Genomic DNA, 25333 nt, shown 5'->3' with positions numbered 1-25333 from the left:
CATAAATGTCCACCTCTAACCAAGTCAAATGTTGTTAGAGCTGGATGAGTGGTGGAAAGTTAGTAGAGGTGTTGTTATGCTGTTTTTGTGCTGTTTTGACTGTTGTGCTGTGTTTTGTTATAGTGTGTTTGTTGTAGTGTCATAGTTTGTTGTTGTTAGAGTTGCATTGTTGACTGGTTTGTACTGTTCTGTTGTGTAGATTGTATTTTTATCTTGTAATATTGTTGTGATGCTTTACTGATGTGTTGTTACAATGTAGTTTGCTGTTGACTTACTATGTGTTGTGATGTTCTGCTGTGATATTTTGTTGCATTATTGTGTTGTGATGTCGTGCGTGTGTTGTTTAGCTGTGGTTTTTATGTTGGGTTACCATGCATTTATTTTGCTCTGCTGAAGGGAGTTCACAAGGGACGACGATCTGCGCGGATCTAAGGCCCAATTAAAAGATATACTATGAACTGAAGGAAAGTAGCAGAACATGGTGACAATTTAACTCATTAGAATTGGCAGTGATATTAATTTTGGAAGATCATTTGTAAGTGAAGCTGTAAGGACTGTAATACATTAAAGGGTTAGAGGCATTACAATATGAGTTTCTGATCACGCGATCCGTTGGAAGTCTATTGTTGGTATCCTATAACTACATCATATTGTATATGAGCCCTGAAGAAGCGGTTGTTTTGCCATGAAATACGTGTTTGCTGTGGCTGTACTTATTCTACAAGAATTATTCCATGGGATTTGAATGAATTTGAACATTCGTATGTAGTATCTTTGTTTTTGTGAGATTAAAGATTTTGTTGTATATTGGAAATAGTTTTAGAAAGTGGAGTATTGTGAAGCAGAGCTGAGTCCTTTAAAACATGATTTCAATAAAGAAAATTAAAATTGAAATCTGTCATGATTTATGAACTAATACATGTGAACAAAGTAAGTTTGGGCTTCTCACTAACCAATCAAGTTTGTCATGCACTATTTTTATTGTGTTCTATTGTTATCCTATTGTGTTATATCTAATGTTTGGTGTTGTGGCATAGTGTTGTTTTATTGTGCCATTCATGGTATTGTATTGTGATGGTAAGCTGTGTTTTATTGGTGTGTGGTATTCTCTTGTATGTTGTACTATTAGTATATGGCAGAGTTGTGTTGAATTCATGTTTTGTGTTGATAGTTTGAGTTGTTGTGGTGTGTTGTATTGTGGTCATGCTTGTTTAGTCTTGAATTGGTTTGAGTGTTTGAATCTATTATTCTCATATTTTCAAAACAGCGCCTGCCTCTGTTCCTAAGGACAGAGACCAGCGCTACTAGCTGACATTACTATGAATTGGCCAATCAAGAACCAGAGTATACTTTATGGATTTTAGTTCAGAGTTGGCAATAGAAACACTGTAGCTATGGCAAGGCCAGATTTCCCTTTGAAAAGCCATTTTTCTATTTGGTAATAAATTTGGTGGCATTAGACGAATCTGCCCAACACTTTCAAAAAATAGTTGTATCTCGTTTAGGTTCAGCATGGCAAGTTTTGTGCTGGAGGTAAAAATGAAAGGGCTAAAAAACATAGTGTTTCACATTTTAACTTCCTAAGCCATCTTTGCTCTCCTTTATAGGTACAATACTTTGAACTTAATTACACTAAGCATGGCATGACACTAAAACTTTATTTAGTGACGTTTCTTGGTTTTGTATAAATTCGTTCAGGACTCTTGGAATTGGTGTTACAAAAATGTGTCAGGGAGCTTCAAAGTGTGAAAGGTTAAAGATAACTTTACAGTTATAAAGTTTTTTTTTATTATTTGCCTACACCTTTACTACTGTTTGATGCATTTTGACAAAACTTGGCAGACAGCTTGTCTAGATTACCCCTGGTATTTTAAGATTTGTGCAGATTCTTTTAAAGGGGGAAATAAACCACATACTCATATGCTTGTATGAGTAAATAAAGTTTGGTGAAAATCCAAGAAGGTTGTATGGGCTAGGTAAAACTGAGGGAGGGGCAATACAATGTTTATATGTTAATAACTGTGGTACTGTTTAATGAATCTGCTTGTAATTCGGCAGGCTGTTGGCAAGTTCAGCCAAGTGCAGGAAACACATTTCCTGCAGATGCTAGCAGAAGGGATAACCATAAAGGAGAGGGGAGTGTCAAAAATCAGTAATTTGCTAACAGCTTTGGGATAATATCACATATCTGTACCCCACACGGAAGACACTTACCAAGTGTAGCTTACTTTTGTTATTTCGTGTTTCATGCAAACCAAAAAAGTGTTCATTTGCTGGGAACTTTGGATTCGTTTAATAAATATGCATGATTATCCAAGCCGGTAGTAAGTTATTCCAGTGCAGGGATTTCAGGATGTAGTATATCATAAAAAGCAGAAATGTACTGAAAAAGCCCTGTTAAAGGGAAGTTCTGGTTACTTTCAGTCATACCAACGTAATACATGTTTAGAATCTTTAAATTCATGTAAAACATAGGCACAGTGAAGTTGTAGTTATGAAATAAAACCAGAAACCCCTAACATTTCCCCCTTTATGGTGAGCTCTGAAAACCGTTGCTTACATTCCATCCAAGCAAACAATCACTCACACAATAACTGCAAATGCTTATGACATCGCAATATTCTTAATCTTGCTCTCATATGAATTTACCTTGGAAAAAAAGAAAGCGTCGTTTGGCAAAACAGGAACAGTTGCTTTAATTAAACTTAGCGGCAAGGAGAGCAGGCAAGAGAGTCGGGGTCTGAAGACAGTCTCAAAGCACATTGGTTTTGGCTGTCTATTTATACGTTTCCCAAAATGTAATACATCATTGTCTGCATTCTTTGTAGAACAGGAATCTGGGCCTAGTCACAAGTCATACATCTGATTACTTGATAAGAAACTTAGGTGGGTCTTGACCCTGCTTGGACCCAATGCGGAGCTAATGGGTACTTGTCCAGATGTCTACCTTGGGAGGGTGTGACAACTGTATGTAGTGTGCATGCTGTGTTCTGATTGGCTGTGTATTCCTAACTTAGTGGGGATGGGAATCTCCTGAGACCCTTGTGATGTTGCTGTCTATCTGTGGGATCGATCTGGGTTTTCCTGTTTCTGTGTTTGTCTAAGGGCGATGTGACACCCCACCTGTGGCCTGTCAATCAGTTGCTTCGGGTCTAGGTTGCAGGGCCTACCTGTCCATGTATTTCTGACTCTGGGTTGAAGGGGATGTCCTTTCGGGTGAATTCCACAAGATCAATGCAAGTTCATTATTTTACGTACATATATCCTGATTTATATTTGACATCATATTTATCAATATTAACATTCCCCCTCTGGTTGAATTTTCAACTACATCCTATACCCCAATACTTCATGACAGTCACATTGTTCAAGGTTTTCTGTGTTTCTGTGGTGTCTACTACTAATTCCCTAGTTACTTGCATTTTACATAACTTGTGGACTGCCAGACACAATCTGGTCACCCATCGGGGATCCAGGAAAATGAGGCTGTAAACCAATTCTGCCCAGGGGCATCTCCCTCCTTCTTCGTGTCAGCTTGAGGGTGTAATAGTTGGTGGATGGCATTAATCAGTGTACAGTTTTCGAGGTCATTTCTGGGGATGAAAGTACAACAGGAAGCACTCATTTTGGCACACATCCCACCCTCCAGCTCGGTCATCAAAATCTAACACATATTGATGTTGCATCACCATGAGGTGGATGGCTCTTAGTTCTTCCTTGATAGCATTTAGGTTGAACTCTTTATTGGTGATCATTTCAAGTAGCTCTCATCTGGTTATTTGCAACCAGTGAGCGTTCGCCTTCTTTTGCAAGGTGAAGAAGGGTATGGGCCCTCTGACGTTTTACTTGAGTGTTAGAAATCAATCTGAATTCTTCCAGAATGTACTGAGCCCAGCCAATGTAATTATCATACATTTTTTCTCAAGCCTGATGCAATAGAGTTGACCAGGGTCGGGGTGTGTATGGTTACAAGGGGCAGGGGCCACCAAGTTCGGTCCTGAAATGGGTGTAGGCAAACTCCCCTCATTGCTAGAATGAGTACGTCAACACAGATTAGTGCCCCATTGCATATCCATTACATGCAGTATTGCTTCACAATGTACATTGGTGCCAAACGGCATCCTTCCTTTGTCTCTGAAACACAAGGAATATAGTGTAAGTTTCCATACAATTAGGAGTTGCCCCTTCCCTTCTACCCATGTGTACCTATTTATCTCAGTGTTGCAGTATTTCTGACATTTAGTATCTATGCTGCCATTACCTTACCTTGTTTTTAGGAAACTATTGAAGGCTTTCTCATTCTAATATTTCTCTGTTGCTTTGGCATCTTATCTTTCTTTCCTTTAGGTTTCTGTCTAGCTAGCGCTGAGATGCCCCTGGGTGAGTCATGCGCGTTATAGGAGACCTTTAACATAACATAAGAGACCTTTAACATTCAACCCTTCCCTTCTAAACTAATTTCTCCTGATATTAAGGTGAATGGCCCTGCACTGGAACTCCATGTCAGTTATTAAGGAATACTGACCCAGATACTCATGGGCCACCTTGGGACACCAGACAGAGGTGGGAGCGGATATGTTTCTGCACTTGTGCAGTGGTCTTACTACCTTCAAGAACTTCTTTTCTGGGAAATCTCTGGGCCAAACAGTGTTCTCCCCTAAGGTGCCCCACATGCGCATCCTGTCTAGCTCGGTTTGAATGTCACTAGGCTCAATGAAAAGGTGTAACACTGTGGGGTTGGTTCCATACCAGGTGATGTTTACCACTACTCTTTGGGGTTCTACTCTACTGGGTTGTATTTTGGCCTTATTCCTACATAAGTACAGGTGGAAAAGATTTTTTTGTTTTTTCAGGGACTAGTTTTTGGGATAAGTAAAGTCTGTCTGCACCCACGGGGGGTATCGGCGAGAAGACATAGCATGACTTAGCCGACGTCTAGGCACCCACGGCGGTAATGTGTTGGTACCATGTGTTGTGTAGGAGCGCTCTGTGTAGTGTGTCTGGAGTACTAGCATTTGGTTCAGTGTAAGTGAGATGAGAAAGTTCCCTATGCAAGCATTGTAAAAATGTTGATGTAGGCTCGATGTGACTAGGCATATTTCTTGCTACGGATGGATGCGGCTACATCCATTCTAAGTAGAGGATGTACAAAGATGCAATAATACGTAACTTTTGGAACATTGCAGGTATTGGGATGGTGTCCGAAGGGGTAATCTGTAGCTTTCTGGCATCCAGGAGTGTCTGTACTTGGCACAGCATGAAGAGTCTATTTGTAAAAAATGTCAGTAAAAAACAGTTCATGGTCTTTGTTGGCTTGAACCTTCGGGTCTCATTGGAACTGCGGAGGTGGCTGCTAAATAGATTGCGGGCCCCAATCAAGGTGGTGCAATTCTGGCTTGATTGCTGACCTGTTGGATGAGAGCTATGGGTTGTAGGTTAGCTTGTTAGAGACAGACATGCATCTTTACTTTTCAGAAATTTTTGTGCCTGTCCTTTTTGGGCCTTTTGTGCGTCCATTTTACACAAGATTTTGGTAGGGTACTTGTAGGACTTGGCCCTTTTCCCAGAATTTTTTCGCTTTTTATTCCCTTAGTTTAGGGTGACCCCTATTGTAACAAAAGGGTATAGGCCTTGTGTAGTGGAGATGCCCTGCGTAATGCTAAACTAATGTTAAGGTGCAGGTGCCCTCTTCCCCTAACATGGCTGCCCCTGACCCCTGCTACTGCAGCGTGGTCCTTTCTGGCGCATTCTAGTAGCCAGGAGCTGGCTGGAACCCTTCAAACAATGTATCAATACTAGCCTGCCAGCCTGCCCATAGCCAGAATGGTGGAACCTCCTAGAACCTTCTGGAACAGGTGAGGTGACACCAACTGCCATTGCCAACTGTCAACTGGCACGATATAAGGAAAGGGAGGGAAACTTTCCTGTCAGATTGAGGGAGCACAGACCTGGGGGAGAACCTACGCAGGAGTTTTAGACAGTGGGGCCTAGGCAGGGACCTATGACACTGGGAGTGACAGGGCCTAGGTGTTGCCTTCCAAGTGTTGAGGAATCCTGAACTTCCCATCTGATCTGGCCCGGCGGGAGGGGAACCCAGAGTCCACCTGAGGAGACCGCCTTAGGAGATTTGATACCAGCCATCAACTCAACCCCCCCCCCCCCCTTTAAGGAATCAAGAGACTGGTATTTACAAGGGCGCAAGATCCTTCAAGAAACCAAGAAGAAACTCTTCTACTCACAAGTCTAATAAGATATCAACCAGGTATTGGTGCTGAGTCACCCCCTGCGCTCCCTGACGCCACCTGGGTCCCTGCGCTAACTTTTTTTGTGTAAAGGTATCTACCCAGGCAGACAATTAAAACAAAAAGCTGGCTATTTCAAAAAAACATATTCATAAACACATAATTGATAAAATTAAAGCAATGGACTGGAATGATATCAAAAGGTTAGTTTTTAATACAAATATAAAAGATGTATGGATACATGTGATTCAATAAAAGAGGTTACATAATACGAATAAATGTTACTTCATCGGGCTTTTCATTAATAGATATAAAGCAGACATATCGATACACATAAAAAAAGGGGGGGGCTTTTTCTTAAAAATAAATTCTCAAGTTTTATGAAAAATAAGACTGTGTGTCAACGCGTTTCGACAAAGTCATTTGTCTTCATCAGGACAGATCGGTATTCAGCCACTTTTTCTAAATGAAATAAAATAAAACAAAATAACATTTAAATCACAGTGCATTGCTATTTCTTGTATTTACATAGATAGAACATGATTCAGTTGAAAGAAATTTTTCTTTTTCTTTTTCTTTACCTAGCCAGACTTATATTGTAGTACAAATTTGATTGAGCACACAAAGTTGGAAAACACTTACATATTTCATAGACGTAATAAACAAACGTACATCACAGTATTATTAATAACGGAAATATTCCCAAGAATATATGTTCGAGAGAAATGGCGTAACATTTTGGGAATCTTATATTTCAAAAAAATACCTATAGTTCTAAATAAACAGAGTAAGCTATTACAAAAGGCTTTATTCAATCTATCTCACCTGCATATAATTTTTTAATGGTAGATAACCTATCTTAAAAAAGTAAGAAAAGGCGAATTTGGCTAGAAGTTAATTTTATTGATGAGACAGATTTATTGTGCATATGCTGGACTATTTTGGCATGATGTCTAATTTAATTTAAAAACCAAAGGTTAATAAAATGTGGTTAAAGAAAATCTGATTCTTTTAGAATTTATATTGCGTCAACAGGAAGATCAAAAATGATTGATATGTTATATTGGTAGACGGACTCAAAAGAGCCTACATCGATTTATTTGAATTTAATTACCAAATATTCTCACCTAAAAAAGAAGTTATGAACCAATAGGTTCGTGGTAGATGAAGGGAGTAAGGCACCTCTCCTCTAATATCCGGAGTCGGTATGTGATAACTGTTTAGAAAGAAAAAATTACGATGTATAAAGTCCTATACCAGTTTACTAGATGTTTCAAATTTCTCCTTATCTCAGTTAGGCGTTCTTTTAGGTGATATTCTTACCTGTTTAAACAGTAATCACTGCTTCCATCTTACTACTACCTACAAATACTTTTCATCGTCTTTAAAAGCGAGGGAAACCGTTCTCCGTTATTTTCATTAAAAGCGAGTGTTGCAGTTGATAAAGCCGGTTATTCGTTTAGCTAGAAGAAAATATTGTTTTGTGTCAATAGCTGTTGAAAGGATTACTTAAAAGGTCTAAAATACCTTCTTTTTGCTAGTGTTTACCTTTCGCGGAGAGCTCAGGGAAACGCAGGAAAGGGCGGAAACCGTGGTATGTCTTTGCTCCGCTTTCGTTTAAAAAGGCGGCTGTAGTTCAAAGGCGGCTGTAGTTCGAAATGGATGCCTGTTGAACGTGACAACGCCCGCTGTATAGAAAAAGGGGGGGGCCAAAACCACTCGGTTAAAATTAAAATAGAGGTATGATGGGGGCAGTCTTAAACAAAATTCTGTTTAGACAATACGGAATTGCGTGCTAACAGTGCGAAGGTTGTGCGGAGCTTAGCGAGTTCTTACCGTTATGATATGCGCGGAGTTCGAAGCGTCTCTGCCTCCCCCAGTAGTTCATGTAGAAAAGGATGATTACGTGTAGTCCTTTTACCACTGCTATTTATTTCCTGAGTAGGCTCCGCCCTTATTTAAAGCAACACTTTCTTTAAATAAGTACTGATTAGATATCAGATCATCATTTTGGGATTTAAATATCAGTGTCATCATTTTGAGATTTTATAGAAAAAAAGGCATAATCAGAGTAGAAAAACTATTTTCCATTACATGTGATTATCGCAATAATCTGACCAAATTCTCAGTGGTGTCATATTATTGCGTTTTCCCACGGCAAATCTTGGTTTAATCCGTGGTCGAAAGTCCCAAGGGTAAAGATCCAAAAGACCTCTCTTTTTCTACGGATATCATCTCCTCCTTGGTTTTGCTGCACATGGATTTTTTCTAAAATGCGCCATTTCAATTCTTCAGGTTTGTGTTTATATTCTATGAAATGGTTTACCAACGGAGCTGTGATCTTTTGTGTTTTAATAGCGGACCTATGTTCGGTTAGCCTAGTCTTTATCATGCGGGACGTCTCACCCACATATCCAAGATTACACGGACATATGAGTAAATACACAACATTTTTTGTGTTGCAGGTCCAAAATTCTTTTGCTTGAATCTTTGTCTTGTTGAAATCCATTGTTTCGCCTATTATAATGGTATCACAGGATTGGCAGGAACCACAGCGTGAGGTGCCCTTGATGGCATTTGCTCCATCAATTGATTTCTGAATAAAGGGAGTACTAATAGTATTGCCTTTATGCCGAGAATGGACCACTTGATCTTTTAGGTTTTTGTTTCGCCTATGGGCAAACATGGGTTTCTGTAGTTTATTCTGGTTATCTAGAACATTTAATAGATGCCAGTTTGAATTTATTATCTGCCTAATCGTGGAATTCATAGTTGAATGTTTAGTAATACATACTAATTTCGGATCTACCTTCTGTTTTTGTGAGTTCAAAAGAGTGTCACGATCATAAAATCTCGCTCTCTTGTATGCTCCTCTAACTAAACGACGTGGGTATCCTCTCTCAATGAATTTTCGCTTCATGATTTCAGCTTGAGTGTCAAAGTCTTTTATACTAGTACAGTTCCGCCTTACTCTCAAAAATTGAGAGAAGGGGATACTGTCCTTCTGGCATCGTGGATGGTAACTCTTAAAGTGCAAAAGAGTATTTCGAGCGGTAGGCTTAGTAAACAAGTCCACTTCGAGAGCACCTTCTTTGTTTTTAATATTTATATCTAGGAACTCAACTTTCGATTCGGAGTGACAGGGCCTAGGTGTTGCCTTCCAAGTGTTGAGGAATCCTGAACTTCCCATCTGATCTGGCCCAGCGGGAGGGGAACCCAGAGTCCACCTGAGGAGACCGCCTTAGGAGATTTGATACCAGCCATCAACTCAACCCCCCCCCCCCTTTAAGGAATCAAGAGACTGGTATTTACAAGGGCGCAAGATCCTTCAAGAAACCAAGAAGAAACTCTTCTACTCACAAGTCTAATAAGATATCAACCAGGTATTGGTGCTGAGTCACCCCCTGCGCTCCCTGACGCCACCTGGGTCCCTGCGCTAACTTGCCACTGTTGTGTGGCCTGTCCTGTCTGATCTGCTGGTTTGCGTCCAACTAAAATAAACTGCCTGCTGGCGAAGCGCTTCTATTCCCTAGCGCTAGCTCCCTGGACTACCTGTCCTGCCGGTGCTGCCTGAACGGCCTTATTTATGGGAAGAGACCCTGCGAAGCGCTGTACCTGAGAAGCGCTATTGCTTTAACTATCCCTGATTGCCCAGCGCTGTCATCTAAGGATCTGTGATTGCCAGGAGCGCTATTGAGAAGCCTGAGAGCCTGCTGTTATTGCCCCGGAATAACGCTGTTATTTGCTGACCTGCTGCGACTCCAGAGCCCCTTGGTCATGCTTCTAAGCGCTGGGTGTCCCTGAACGCCAATCCATCCTAGCGCTCCTCTGCCCAACTAGGCGCTGCGAAGACTAAGTGCTGTGGGTGACCTGGAAGCCGCTATTGCATATGTGAAGAACCGCCCGACCTACCGCTACAGCGTGGGAGCCCTCGGGACTCTCCTCACTGTCATTTGCCCCTTGGGTGGCCCTCGGTGCCTGGAGAGGGCCGCCGCCGCGTTGCTGTGTGCCATGATCACCGCCGCAGCCCAGCCCAAGAAGAGAGAGTCTCCTCGGCGGCCCCCGGTGCCATTAGAGGGCTGCCGCATTGAAGAGAAAGGCTGCAATAGGCCTTGAAGCCTCGTTCCCGCCTCACGTGACGGGGGAGCTCGGCCGCGATCTTCACAGGCCGCACCCCCGCCTATTACCGCAACGCTATTGGCCTGGGCTGAATGCCCCGCCATTTAGGTCCGGAAACAGCCGATGAACGTCGCCGGGGGGCCCCAGAAGAAGCCCGGGCCCTCCCTACACCAGAACCGGCGCAAGAGTTCCTTGAGGAGCCGAAGAAGAGAGGTAAACCCCCGGGGAGGAGGGCGGGAGGCCGGAGAAGGCCACGAGTTCGCCCCTCCCCGGGGGAAAAGTTGTAGTTGGGCCCCGTTGGCCCTCATTGGCCCTTTCAGGCACTGAGATGGGGCCAGGGCCCTATTTACACACAAAAGGCCCGGAGTTGGACCAGGACAAGTGAAAGCCCATTAGGAACAGTTGGGCGCTGAGTTAACCCCTGGCTAGGGGTACGTTAATGAAATGTCTCAAATGTTCACTTTGGCCTGGTTTAGTAGGGCCTAGAAGTGAAGTGGTCGCTCTTGCCTACCAAAATAAGTATTTATATCCGAGGAAAGGGTTATTCCTAAGTAAGGAACTGCTTTATTTGCATAAGCCAGGTTTCATTCTGGCCTAATGAGATGTTGCCGGGTCTTCAATGGAATGAGTATCTATGATGAAATGTTTAGACATGCTGAATGAAATGTTTATTCAGGATTAGTGAAATGTTTTCCCTGATGAGATGTTGGTCATTCTGACTAAGAGTATCGCCATGTTGATAAAGGTTACTTAATTGAATCTCTTACAGGTGCTGAAGTCTGACCTTCAGTTATTTATTATACACCATTTAAGTATTTATATGTTTATACCGGAGAAATAGAATCCTTTTATCCTCTCACAGAAATGTGAGTTAAGTTAAAGCTATCTCGACCGCAGGAAATGGTGGTGTTCACCTAAAGGAATACTGAGTAATTTCTAAAAGCGTAGTGCTGCAGAGGTTAGTGAGATAACTACATTTGTGGCCTAGTTAATGCAAATATCATCTGAGTTAACCCCTGCCGGGGAGTAAAGTTATATGCTCATTTTGGCCTTATACCGGTTTAGTGCTGGCTAATGCAAGGGTTATTTGGGCCTAATAGGATGTCTACCTAATAAGGTGTTTACCTAAAGGGATGCCCATGTTTGCTACATGAAATGCCTATGCCTGATTGCAGAACTGTTTTACTCCTGCTTCACAGAAGGTGTTACCCCAGCCTAAGGTTGTGACTAATGAACTCCTACAGAGGAGGGTTCTAGGCCTAAGCCAAGTTTTGTATGCCTATTCTTGCCAAATGACAGGTTTTATTCTTGCCCAGGAAAAGGCTTACTGAGGGGTAAGGAAACGCTCATTCCTCTAATGTAATGCTTACCCAGGATTACTGAAATGGTTATTCCCATTCAATAAAATAGTTATTCCCATAAGGAAAGGTTTTCTGGGCCTAAGCCAAGTTCTATATGCTTATTCTTGCTAAATGAAATCCCGCAGTATTCCATGTAATGTTTTCCCCAGGCTTAGGGGATGGTTTTCCTATGCTGTACTAACGGATCTTCTTGCCCCCGAGGCCGACAGTTATGTCAGGATCTGTTAAATGCTGAGTAATGAAATGTTCAATTCCTGCAGATAGGAAATGTTTACCGCTGTGCGAAGAAACGTTATTTCCTTCCAGACAGGATTATGGAAATGTACTGATAAAAAGCTTTTAAGGTGATTGTTGGACCTGGCCCTTTTGGCAGGTTCACCCCGCAACTTTTTGCTTTTGCCTAGCCTGTTTCTGTAACCTGTGTTAGTGATTTTTGGGTCGCTGCGCACTTTTTCCCTGTGTCCCAGAGTAAAGTGCGTGCGTGTAGTATGGCTGGCCTGCCCTCCCATAGGAATGCATGGGGAATGTGTGTGTCCCTGGTAGTTCCTGATGCGTGGGGAGTGCAGGCTCGAGTTTAGTATGTGTGAACTCGTGAGAGTGAATGCTGCGAGATGGTGTATGCGGCATGTATGTGTCTAGAAGGGAAGTGCTACTTCTGGACATTAATGTGTGTGTGCAGTGAGGGTGCTGGGGCGTGATTGGCTGGGCCTGGCTGGCATGCCAGGCTCCAGGAAGTCTGGATGGGTCTGCCCGGTGGTGAGTGTGAGATTAGCATGAGTGATGTGTGGGAGGAGTGTACCTGTGTCCTGAATGGGTTGGGTTTTTCCCCACACAATGCTGGACCGCCCCCCTGTGGTGTGTCTAACGACCCTAGCCTCCCCAGTGAATGAAAGGGGTGGTTGGGCCATCAAGGGTGCTCCAAGACCAGCTGCGACTGGTCTCCACCCACCCTGCACCTCCAAACAAAGGAGTTATGAGTATAAGAAGGGGCTGTGTCCCCACAGAGGTTGTTCTTGTTTCTGACACTTGAATCAAACCAGGGGCGTGCTGCTGCTTGGGCTCAGGGGAAGGCTTGCCTCCCTGAGCCCTGCCCAGCCCCTGGATGCCCTGGATGGCTGAAGGACTTTTGCGGGGTCACCTTTGCTGCACCTTTGCTTTGGACCCTGTGCTCTTGCTGCATGGTGTCCTGGACTTTTGGGGACCCCCTTTGCCTTGCTCTCCTGCCCCCCTTCACTCATGGGGGCCGCTGTAGTGCTTATAGTGCTGGGAGAGCGCTTTCCGTGGACCCGTCTTGCTGTAGGGGTCTGCTCTGGGGACCTTTGGCGCCTGGGAGCGCTGTGCTGTGATCCTAGCGCTTGAGAACGCTCCTGGCTGCATTTCGAGCATTTCGTTGCACGCATTTTGCGTGAGGATTGGCGGGTGCCACCCCGCTTATTTGATTATTTAATTTGCGAGGGCCCACCTCGCTTATTTTCAACTTTACTTTATCTTCGTCTGCCCACGCCGTGAGTGCCGTGATGGCCGATGCTTTTATTGTCTGCCCGCCTGCCTGAGCTAGAGACGGGCCGCCGCGCTGCCCGCGGCGACCCGGAAGTGACTGGCCGGCCGGCCAATCCGAGCGCGGCCGGCCGGAAGGTGCCGCCCCCGAAGTCCGGGGAGAAGGGAGGAGCTGCGTGGGTCGGTGCGGGGCTCCCGTGTGCAGAGGGAGCCCCGGAGAAGCAGAGGAAGCATGGCGGCCGGTTTGCAGGGCTCCCGTGATGCGAGGGAGCCCTGCTGCATCTAGGAGACCGCCGCCGCCGCCGGAGAGGAGCCCTGAAGAGTGAGGAGCGGAGCGGAGGGGGCGCGGGGCACATTGTCTGTGCCCGCCCCCACCGCAAGTCCTTACCAGTTCCCAGAGAGGAGCCGAGTGACTGCGGGGCTCCCGTGGCCTGGAGGGAGCCCCAGCCGAGAAGTCCCGCGCCACCGCCCAAGGAGGAGGAGCCTTCCCCAGCAGCCGGTGAGTGTCCCGAGGCTGAAGGGGGGGAGAGGTTCCTTGCAAGTGGCGGTGCCTATGTAAGGCAGCGCCGGGCATGAGACAGAGTCAGGGCGGCCCCGGTTGTGCAGTGGGCCGCCCCAACATTGAATAGAGCCAAAGAGGCTCTAGGGGGCATTTACTTTGTTGAGCCCTGCGAGGCTCACAGCCCATATTTGTTTTGGAGCCCCAGAGAGGCTCTGGAGTGCCATCCTGTTGTTCTTGAGCCGACGAGGCTCCAACGTTGCCCCTTGAGGACACAGCTGCCCAGCACTTTGTGGGCAGCTGCCACGTTTAGGCCCCTGACATTGGGACACAGGGCGTCCTAGCCCCAACAAGGCCAGAGGGCCTAGGGACTGCCACAGGATGTGGCTCATGTGAGTTGCGCAATTGCTTGTGCTTGCACCGCTGAATGTTGATACATCATGTGTTTTATTTCCCTACACCGCTGAATGTTAATGCATCATGTGTAATGTGCCTATGCTTGTACCCCTAAATGATAGTGATTCTTAGGTGGTTGTTTTTCTCCTAGTACAAGTGTTGCTAGTGAGGTTTTGGTTCCCTGCGCAATATTCCTAAGGTGGTTAGGGTTGTGTAGGAGGTACTTACCCTGTACCAGTAATTACTGGTTGTGTGCTAATTTGTGCTACATTTTCTAACTTGTTCTAAAAGTGTTCTATGTGCTAAATTACTATTCCTAAAAAGTGATGATTCCTGACAGTGGTCCATGTGGCCCTGTCTTGTACATATCCCCTGTAAATTCTGCCCGTGCCTGTTGGCACATTGTAAAATGTGTGTTCTTATCTAATGTATGTTTATTATAATACAAAGGCTATTTTTATATAACCTTGTGTGGAGTTTCCTTTGTGGTGGGCTTTGGGAGTTGTTGCTGGGTGCGCGCGGAAACACCTAACCTACATAGCCTCCAAGTTTAGCCTGGCTGCTCGCGCCACGTTACCTAGAGGGTGAGCAGGGGTTATCTTGGTGTGTGACTCCCTTGCCCTGACGTGGAAGTGGTGGTCTCTGACTGACGTTGGCGCAAGCCTTGGCCAGCCAGAGATCCCGTTTCTAACAGTGATATTCATGCCTTTATTGTCAAAGTTACCCTGAATGGTTTGTAGAGTTCTTTGAATATTTACATAAAGACTCTCTTGCAGGTGCTGACAAGGAGGAAGGCTGAGGTCAGGCCTGTGGTTATCTACTACTTAATAGTAACTAATATTCAATATTTATCTTATATTTAATATTTATTCCTCTAGTATTTATTGCCAAGTGTTGAAACACAGGTATTTGAAAGGAAAGCTAATAAGCTAATAATACTGTGAATTCTTGATTACCCTAACTCTGCTCTATATATATTAAAGTTATCTAATTTTTACACATACTCACTGGAGTGGCGTCAGTCATTGCGTGCCCATTTTACCGTCTCAGTGGTTGTGTGTGCTGTATGGTCACTTTACACGTAAGCTTTCGGATGCCTTCCCACTCGTGCCATGCTACCCTCGGGGAGCTGGTGACCCCAGTTCCAACATATTGATGTCGAGCGGTGGGATCCAGGACCTGTGACCATGCAGCACCCTCCAGTGGGACAGGGTGCACAGCAATTAGGCTACACACCTATTGTGTGTGCAAGCCTGAGTAATTGACCCCTCCACTGTCTAGCCTGTAGAGTGTATCAAGACCTGTTTGACTTAATCCTGTCACCCACGTCCTGGTATCTTTTCCCAGATTTATCGGAGTCCCCACCTGGCATAATTAAGTTTTGTCAGGGGATGGGGGTGCCTGTTGGGTAGAGAACCGGGAAGAAGGAACTCCGTACCGCTTTGAGGGCATGGGTAGGAGCCCACCCAGAGGGTAGAGGGGATGGGGAACAGGAGGGGCAGGTCACACCCAGGGAGGCGGGCACACCAGAAGACCCAGGCCTACTCAACATTGTTGTGTCTGACAATGTGCTCCCGGGAAGATGTTCTGGGGCAGGAAGTAGGATATCTGGGGGTCGTGCGTCGTCGAGGATGCTAGAGCATGAGAGGGAGAGGGAGAGTCTTGCAATGGATGAAAGTAAGCTGGCGCACCAGCTTCAGCTAACAGAGTTTGAGCTGTAAGCCTTGGAATTATGTGTGCCAGGTACTCCTAATGGTGGCAGCGTACCCGAGGTTCAGGGTTCAGACCAGTCACAGGGTCTAGAACCTGGACTGGGGTTTCAGGTTCAGGAATTGCCTGTCCTGGAGGGTGGGGTACCGGTAACTAAGGACCCTACCGGTGTGACTCCCAGGGGTATCTCTCCGGGTAGGAGGGTGCGGAACCCTAGGAGGGGGTGCGGATGGAGGAAGGACTCTCCTCTAGCATCGGTCCAGCCACAGGGTGTAGAACCCGGGTTGGGTGGCCGGGTTCAGGGGTTGACTGACCTGGGGGGAGGGACCTCTGTACTCAGAGTCCCCCAGTGGTGACTCTCAGGGGTACTACTCCAGTTGGGAGGGTGCGGAACTCTGAGAGGGGGTCCAGGGAGAGGGAGGACTCGCCCCTGTCACCAGTTCAACCTAAGGGTTTAGACTCTAGGTTGAGAAGGATAGTGGTCCAAAGGTACCACGGACCTGGGGCTATTGCCCCTCCACTCTGAGAGAAAGCAAGGGCCAGAGGCTTCTGGATTGCCTAGAGGTCAGTCCATGCCGCATCCCACTAGGGAACGCCAGTGGGGTGGTTTGATTAGTGAAGAGCTGGCGGATGCCATTGAAGTTACGGGCCTGCGTCCACCTTTTTCCGCCCCAAGCAGGGAAGCCCATCAAGGTGATGATCGGTCTACCCTGGCTTTTGGCTGGGGGGGAGATGTGTAGGACTTTGCCCTTTTCCCAGAAATTCTTTTAGCTTTTTATTCCCTTAGTTTAGGGTGACCCCTATTGTAACAAAAGGGTATAGGCCTTGTGTAGTGGAGATGCCCTGCGTATGCTAAACTAATGTTAAGGTGCAGGTGCCCTCTTCCCCAACATGGCTGCCCCTGACCCCTGCTACTGCAGCGTGGTCCTTTCTGGCGCATTCTAGTAGCCAGGAGCTGGCTGGAACCCTTCAAACAATGTATCAATACTAGCCTGCCAGCCTGCCCATAGCCAGAATGGTGGAACCTCCTAGAACCTTCTGGAACAGGTGAGGTGACACCAACTGCCATTGCCAACTGTCAACTGGCACTATATAAGGAAAGGAGGGAAACTTTCCTGTCAGATTGAGGGAGCACAGACCTGGGGGAGAACCTACGCAGGAGTTTTAGACAGTGGGGCCTAGGCAGGGACCTATGACACTGGGAGTGACAGGGCCTAGGTGTTGCCTTCCAAGTGTTGAGGAATCCTGAACTTCCCCTCTGATCTGGCCCGGCGGGAGGGGAACCCAGAGTCCACCTGAGGAGACCGGCTGAGGAGATTTGATACAAACCATCAACTCAACCCCCCCCCCCCCCCCTTTTTAAGGAATCAAGAGACTGGTATTTACAAGGGCGCAAGATCCTTCAAGAAACCAAGAAGAAACTCTTCTACTCACAAGACTAATAAGGTATCAACCAGGTATTGGTGCTGAGTCACCCCCTGCGCTCCCTGACGCCACCTGGGTCCCTGCGCTAACTTGCCACTGTTGTGTGGCCTGTCCAGTCTGACCTGCTGGTTTGCGTCCAACTAAAATAAACTGCCTGCTGGCTAAGCGCTCCTATTTCCTAGCGCGAGCACCCTGGACTACCTGTCCTGCCGGTGCTGCCTGAACTGCCTTATTTATGGGAAGGGCCCCTGCGAAGCGCTGTACCTGAGAAGCGCTATTGCTTTAACTATCCCTGATTGCCCAGCGCTGTCATCTGAGGATCTGTGATTTCCAGGAGCGCTATTGAGAAGCCTGGGAGCCTGCTGTTATTGCCCCTGAATAACGGTGTTATTTGCTGACCTGCTGCGACTCCAGAGCCTCTTGGTTGTGCTTCTAAGCGCTGGGTGTCCCTGAACGCCAATCCAGCCCAGCGCTCCTCTGCCCAACTAGGCGCTGCAAAGACTAAGTGCTGTGGGTGACCTGGAAACCGCTATTGCATATGTGAAGCACCGCCCGACCTACCGCTACAGCGTGGGAGCCCTCGGGACTCTCCTCACTGTCATTTGCCCCTTGGGCGGCCCTCGGTGCCTGGAGAGTGCCGCCGCCGCGTTGCTGTGTGCCGTGATCTCCGCCGCAGCCCAGCCCAAGAAGAGAGAGTCTCCTCAGCGGCCCCTGGTGCCATTAGAGGGCCGCCGCATTGAAGAGAAAGGCCGCATTAGGCCTTGAAGCCTCGTTCCCGCCTCATGTGACGGGGGCGCTCGGCCGCGATCTTCACAGGCCGCACCCCCGCCTATTGCCACGACGCAATTGGCCTGGGCTGAAGCGGCCTTACTGCATGTCACGCCATTTAGGTCCGGAAACAGCCAATGAACGTCGCCGGGGGCCCCCGGAAGAATCCCGGGCCCTCCCTACACCAGAACCGGCGCAAGGGTTCCTTGAGGAGCCGAAGAAGAGATGTAAACCCCCGGGGAGGAGGGCGGCAAGCCGGAGAAGGCCGCGAGTTCGCCCCTCCCCGGGGGAAAAGTTGTAGTTGGGCCCCGTTGGCCCTCATTGGCCCTTTCAGGCACTGAGATGGGGCCAGGGCCCTATTTACACACAAAAGGCCCGGAGTTGGACCAGGACAAGTGAAAGCCCATTAGGGACAGTTGGGCGCTGAGTTAACCCCTGGCTCGGGGTCCGTTAATGAAATGTCTCAAATGTTCACTTTGGCCTGGTTTAGTAGGGCCTAGATGTGAAGTGGTCGCTGTTACCTACCAAAATAAGTATTTATATCCGAGGAAAGGGTTATTCCTAAGTAAGGAACTGCTTTATTTGCATAAGCCAGGTTTTATTCCGGCCTAATGAGATGTTGCCGGGTCTTCAATGGAATGAGTATCTATGATGAAATGTTTAGACAGGCTGAATGAAATGTTTATTCAAGATTAGTGAAATGTTTTCCCTGATGAGATGTTGGTCATTCTGACTAAGAGTATTTCCATGTTGATGAAGGTTACTTAATTGAATCTCTTACAGGTGCTGAAGTCTGACCTTCAGTTATTTATTATACACCATTTAAGTATTTATATGTTTATACCGGAGAAATAGAATCCTTTTATCCTCTCACAGAAATGTGAGTTAAGTTAAAGCTATCTCGACCGCAGGAAATGGTGGTGTTCACCTAAAGGAATACTGAGTAATTTCTAAAAGCGTAGTGCTGCAGAGGTTAGTGGGATAACTACATTTGTGGCCTAGTTAATGCAAATATCATCTGAGTTAACCCCTGCCGGGGAGTAAAGTTATATGCTCATTTTGGCCTTATACCGGTTTAGTGCTGGCTAATGCAAGGGTTATTTGGGCCTAATAGGATGTCTACCTAATAAGGTGTTTACCTAAAGGGATGCCCATTTTTGCTACATGAAATGCCTATGCCTGATTGCAGAACTGTTTTACTCCTGCTTCACAGAAGGTGTTACCCCAGCCTAAGGTTGTGACTAATGAACTCCTACAGAGGAGGGTTCTAGGCCTAAGCCAAGTTTTGTATGCCTATTCTTGCCAAATGACAGGTTTTATTCTTGCCCAGGAAAAGGCTTACTGAGGGGTAAGGAAACGTTCATTCCTCTATTGTAATGCTTACCTAGGATTACTGAAATGGTTATTCCCATTCAATGAAATAGTTATTCCCATCAGAAAGGTTTTCTGGGCCTAAGCCAAGTTCTATATGCTTATTCTTGCTAAATGAAATCCCGCAGTATTCCATGTAATGTTTTCCCCAGGCTTAGGGGATGGTTTTCCTATGCTGTACTAACGGATCTTCTTGCCCCCGAGGCCGACAGTTATGTCAGGATCTGTTAAATGCTGAGTACTGAAATGTTCAATTCCTGCAGATAGGAAATGTTTACCGCTGTGCGAAGAAACGTTATTTCCTTCCAGACAGGATTATGGAAATGTACTGATAAAAAGCTTTTAAGGTGATATTCATGCCTTTATTGCCAAATTTACCCTGAATGGGATGTAAAGTTCTCTGAATGTTTTCATGAAGACTCTCTTGCAGGTGCTGACAAGGAGCAAGGCTGAGGTCAGGCCTGTGGTTATCTACTACTTAATAGTAACTAATATTCGGTATTTATCTTATATTTAATATTTATTCCTCTAGTATTTATTGCCAAGTGTTGAAACACAGGTATTTGAAAGGAAAGCTAATAAGCTAATAATACTGTGAATTCTTGATTACCCTAACTCTGCTCTATATATATTAAAGTTATCTAATTTTTACACATACTCACTGGAGTGGCGTCAGTCATTGCGTGCCCATTTTACCGTCTCAGTGGTTGTGTGTGCTGTATGGTCACTTTACACGTAAGCTTTCAGATGCCTTCCCGCTCGTGCCATGCTACCCTCGGGGAGCTGGTGACCCCAGTTCCAACAGTACTGAATCGAGGACCCTAGTTTGGGTGTCACTTTTAGGAATTGGTGAGTCTTGGACATGGGTCGCCTGAATTTTATTTTGTGGGTCGTTTGGTCCTCCCCACTCCCTCTTGCCTTGACGGAGATGAGTGCTTTAGTGGGGTAGTCTTCATGATTGTTGATGCCTCTTTTTACCTAACTATCGTTTTATGGGCATTTTCAGCCCTCTAATGCCCTACTTTCCCTGTTGTGTGGGGGTGTGTGTAGCTTTATCAATTTGGATGGTTACTTTTGAACTAAAATGTGGGCTATGGCGAGAAAGAAAGGTGGTGTGTCGCCATTGCCCTCATCCGCCAAAATTTCAATATGTCCTGAGGACACGTCTATGCCCTTCTGATTCCTGCACGTGGCGTGCAAAGTGGTTTTCCCTAATGAAGTTGTTTGACTTGACCAAACCCCGTTTCTGGAAGCTTCGGTTTTTGACTACTTTTGGGCTGCTTCCTGCAGGTCAATGGGTACCTTCCTAAGGTCTAATGTGGTATTGATTGTATTGAGGAATACCGGTGGGGGTTGAGAAGCTGCTCTGTGGTTCCTGTGTGGTTCGGATGTGGCAATGACTGGGATCGGGCCTATTGCCCCCTTAGACGATGTTCATGAGGCCCTGCGTTATTTACTTCGACCTGCTGGGTTCCAGTGATCTGCAGATCTGTGTACCTGGTGTGGGGGCTGCAGTGGTTATTTACAGAAGCCCTTTCCCTCCCGGCACCCCTCTCTCCCTCAGATCAAGGATCTTTGGTTCTGCCATCCTCTGTGTGGATCGGGGACTTCTTACATTCTACTCTTGCTGTTTTGGAGGGTTGTGATCCCATGAGCAGACTTTGGATGTTGGAAGCCTCCGGGTAGAGAAGGAAGCAAAATATCTTGCTTACGACTGGAGTCGAGTGCACGGCTCGGTCTTGTCGTACTGCGAGTAACAAGTTGAGGTGGCTGAATTCCCTGGTGAATCTCTCTGCTGACTTGGTGCCAAATTGTTGGTTCCTTGTGCGTGGACTATGGAGTTCTATGGGGAACACCCTCATCCTAATTGCATGGAAAATCTAGCTTCAGAGCATTGCCTCATTTTGGAACTGAAAGGGGGCCTCCACTAGTTGGAGGCATAAAAATGTTGGGAAATCGGGTCCTTTAGATCTAGAGATCAGAACCCATCTCTCTTGGACTTAGTTGTGGGGGCCTGGGTGATTGCTTTTATGTGCTGGCCGGGGACTGCCCGTCTCCTCATCAGACTGCCCTCCCCCTGGTCGTGGCCAACAAACCCCGCCCTGGAAGACTAGCAGCAGAGTGAATCCTAGGCTGCCTGCGTGCACCTAAATGATGGAGTTTAGTACGGATTCCTGATCACCCGAACATAGCCCTGAGTTTTTCCCGAATGCAAGTAAAGGCTTGAGTTTTCTACTAATGCTGTGTCACTAGTTTTTATCGTTGTGGTGAGTTTCTGGTGTTGGTGTGAAGTGGATGGGTCATATTGGGGTTTTGGGTTTTACTACGTGTTTTTATTTGGGTGCCTGCGTGAAAGCAGTGCCTCCCCAGACAGTCTCCTCTTCCTGCCGTGGCTGTGACCCCAATGCTTGCTGGACTGGATTCCCTGCTTGCTCTGGTTGCCATGTGTTTAGCCAACCACCTGGGGTGGAATCCCTCTGGGGATTAGGTGGCAAAGGTCCCTTCAAGACTAGTGCCATTTGCATGCTTGCGGCCAACGTGGCCCCCTAAAGGGCGGTTTATCATTTCAGTTGGAGCAGCTTAGTGGGGTGTCATTGGGCTTGCTACTGCTTTTCCCTGTCATTTTCATGCTTCTTTCTGTAATAGTGTAATATGTGTACCTGTACTTCCTGCCAAGGTTTGGTGTCTAATCCTAGTACGCTATCCAGCCCATGCTGTATTTTGGTGGGCAGTCCCTTTTTGAGGATGTGGTAGAAGAATGTAGCCTCTGTCAGTCCATGGCTGTCCTATCTCCTGTCACCCATCGCTCACTCATTCTGTCTAAGAAGTTTGTCACGGTTTCCCCAGGCTTCATGCTTTCTGCCATCAATACTCCTATATCTGGGCGGTCACAGAAAATTTCCCCCAGGGCAGTCCTTATCTGGTGTCTAAATTAATTGAATGCGGCCCGTCATGCTGAGGGTTGGTCAGCATGACAGCTGGGATGCGGGTTCGGGAAACACTGTGTTAGTCTGCTTCCTGATGAGGCTACTGAGCCTTGAATTTACCTTGAAAAAATGAAAGACAAGAGGCTTTTGGCAAAAAAACAGGAATAGTTGTTTTAATTAAACGTAGCAGCCGGGAGAGCAGGCAAAACAGTCGAGGCCTGAAGACTGTCTCAAAGTACATTAGTTTTGGCCATCTTTTTGTTAATTTCACAAAGTGTAATACAGCGATTTGTGTATTCTTTTTAGAACAGGAATCTGGTCATAGTCCTAATTCTGGTTACTTGGTAAGAAATGCAAATGGGTCTCGACACTGCATGGACACAATGCAGAGCTAGTGGGCCCTTGTCCAGATGTCCAGCATGGGGAGCACATGATCACTGCATGCAGTGTGCGTACTGTGTTCTGTTTTGCTGAGTGTTCCTAACTTAGAGTTGCATCTGACTTTATGGGGTTTTGGGAACGTGCGCCCCCCCACCCGCAGCCAAAACGTGTTTTATTGGTGGGCCAATCTCCTGAGACCATTGTGGCTTTCCTGTTTGCTTATTTGTCTAAGGGTTACATGTCCCCCACTTGTAATCTGTCAATCAGTTGCTTCGGGCTTAGTTTGCAAGGTCAGCCTCACCACGTATTTTTGACTCTGTGTTGAGGGGGATGTCATATCGGGTGAAGTCAACCACGCCGATACAAGTTTTTTATTATGCGTACATATATCATGGGGTAAATCGACATCGTATTTATTAATATTAACAATAATTAATAGGACTCCTTACCTCATCTTTAAATTACAACTTCTATATAAAAAGATCATATTGTATTAACAATTGTTTCATTTATTTATGACATCATGTCACTGGTGAGGTCCTTTATGTAATTTGTAAAGCCATCTGTTACACCAAGGGTGAGTTCACAAGCAGTGCATTTTTTTGTGCGGAGCTAAACATAACCAGGACATTTCTAGGATATTTGGATTTCATGAATTTAACTATTACTGCCTTGAACTCTAGTTTTTAAAATAAATATCTAAATAGATTCCTGTGTGTGTGTATATATGTATGTGTGTGTATATATATATATATATATATATATATATATATATATATATATATATATATATATATATATATATATGTGTATTACCTACTGGCGGTCGCCAGTAGGTATATATAGTTAGGATTTTTTCTCTATGGGTTTTTTGAAAATTCTATGTCTAATAACTTTGGCGTTTGTGGACGGAATTGGCTGAAATTTTCTGGAAAATGGCACATTTTGTTTCTGAGCAGCCCCTGAAAATTGGGGGGGGGGTTCGTCCAGGGGGGGTCGAGAAAAAAGGGGGGTCCCAAAACGCGTTTTTCCCATGTTAATTTCCATAGGGCGGTTGGCCTCACTTTTAGCCCGAACGGCTGAATGGATTTGCACGAAACTTGGCAAAATTGTAGGGACTGGTAGCCCGATGTGCCTTTTGTAGGTCTCAATATATGTGCTTCAGTGGATTTTGAGAAATGAATGTTAAAAAAAAATATATATCTGTAACAGCGGACTGGGCAGCGCTCCGCTACGCGTACTTTTCGCGCAACGGAGCTTTGTGAAGCGAAGCTGATTGGTTCTCCGGCGTCTGTCAACATTCCAAACAGTCCGTAGTGGCCGCCATCTTGTCTCTCGGTAGGATCGAGAGACAAGAGGAGGCCAAAGCGAAGGGGCAAATGACCATAAGGGGGCATAGTACATTGTCGCTCACCCCCTAGGTTTGATGTGGAGGTTTTAAAAGGGCCCCGCGGGGCAAAAAAAAATAAAAATAATAATAATCGAACAGCTGAATGGATTTGCACGAAACTTGGCAAAATTGTAGGGACTGGTAGCCCGATGTGCCTTTGCTAGATCTCAATATATGTGCTCCAGTGGATTTTGAGAAATTAACGTTCAAAAAAAGATATATATCTGTAACAGCGCACCGCTTCGCGTACTTTTCGCGTTACGGAGCTTTGCGAAGCGAAGCTGATTGGCTCTCCGGTGTCTGTAAACATTCCAAACAGTCCGTAGCGGCCGCCATCTTGTCTCTCGGTAGGATCGAACAGCTGAATGGATTTGCACGAAACTTGGCAAAATTGTAGGGACTGGTAGCCCGATGTGCCTTTGCTAGGTCTCAATATATGTGCTTCAGTGCATTTTGAGAAATTAACGTTCAGAAACAAGATATATATCTGTAACAGCGCTCCGCTTCGCAGAGATAAAATTATATGTGTATTACCTAGCTGTTGCTAACACCAGTTAGCGACGGCTAGTAGAAGATAGCGACCATCTTGGGCCCCACTTTGCATGTGAGTGATATTTATCACTAATGACATGCAAAGTGGGCATGCCAAGATGTTAGCGACTGGAAACAGTCGCTAACATCGCTATCTCCTATTATCAACTTTTGGAAATATTCGAGATAAGCGCGAATATCTCCAAAAGCTACCACCTGCCCTGAGCAGTTCTTAGCCATGTTATCCAATGGGAGGTGGATAACATGGCTAAGAGCATTAGCTCGGTAATGCATGAATATCGCTGAGTTTTCAGCGATATTAATGCATTGCGGTCGTTTTTTATGGTATTTCCGATAAACCTTGATAATAGCAAGGTTTATCTGCGATAATTTCTGACGGTAAAAAAATCGTTGCTAAGCATCGTTAGGGATAAATATCGCTTAACTTTGGTAATATGCCCCAACGTCTGTTAACGTTCGATTCGAAGGAAATCAGGAAGTGTTGAAAAACATTATCTGCGCCATCTTGTCTTTTTTCAAATGCCACACTTTTGTCGTGCACGGCAGCCATTTTAGATGCCTTGACCAGACCCACTCTGTGCACGCTGTCGATCCTTAGCATGGCTCCCCACCCTCGCAAGCATCTCCCCCAGGCAGTGGTCACCCCCGCTCTCTGTCTTATGCATGGGTAATAAACCTCCCCCCATCTGCGCTGC

The 25333-nt window shown here is 45.8% G+C and overlaps 1 protein-coding gene across 3 annotated transcripts in view; it reads left to right on the top strand.

Annotated features, from left to right (window-relative positions):
- CDK6 (cyclin dependent kinase 6) overlaps positions 1-25333 on the top strand; it is a 598055-nt gene that overhangs the window by 3182 nt on the left and 569540 nt on the right. The gene's annotated exons all lie outside the window — the stretch shown is intronic.

This window comes from Lissotriton helveticus, chromosome 10 (genome assembly GCF_964261635.1).
Source record: "Lissotriton helveticus chromosome 10, aLisHel1.1, whole genome shotgun sequence".
Taxonomy (NCBI): domain Eukaryota; kingdom Metazoa; phylum Chordata; class Amphibia; order Caudata; family Salamandridae; genus Lissotriton; species Lissotriton helveticus.
This window is presented reverse-complemented; position numbering and strand designations above follow the sequence as displayed.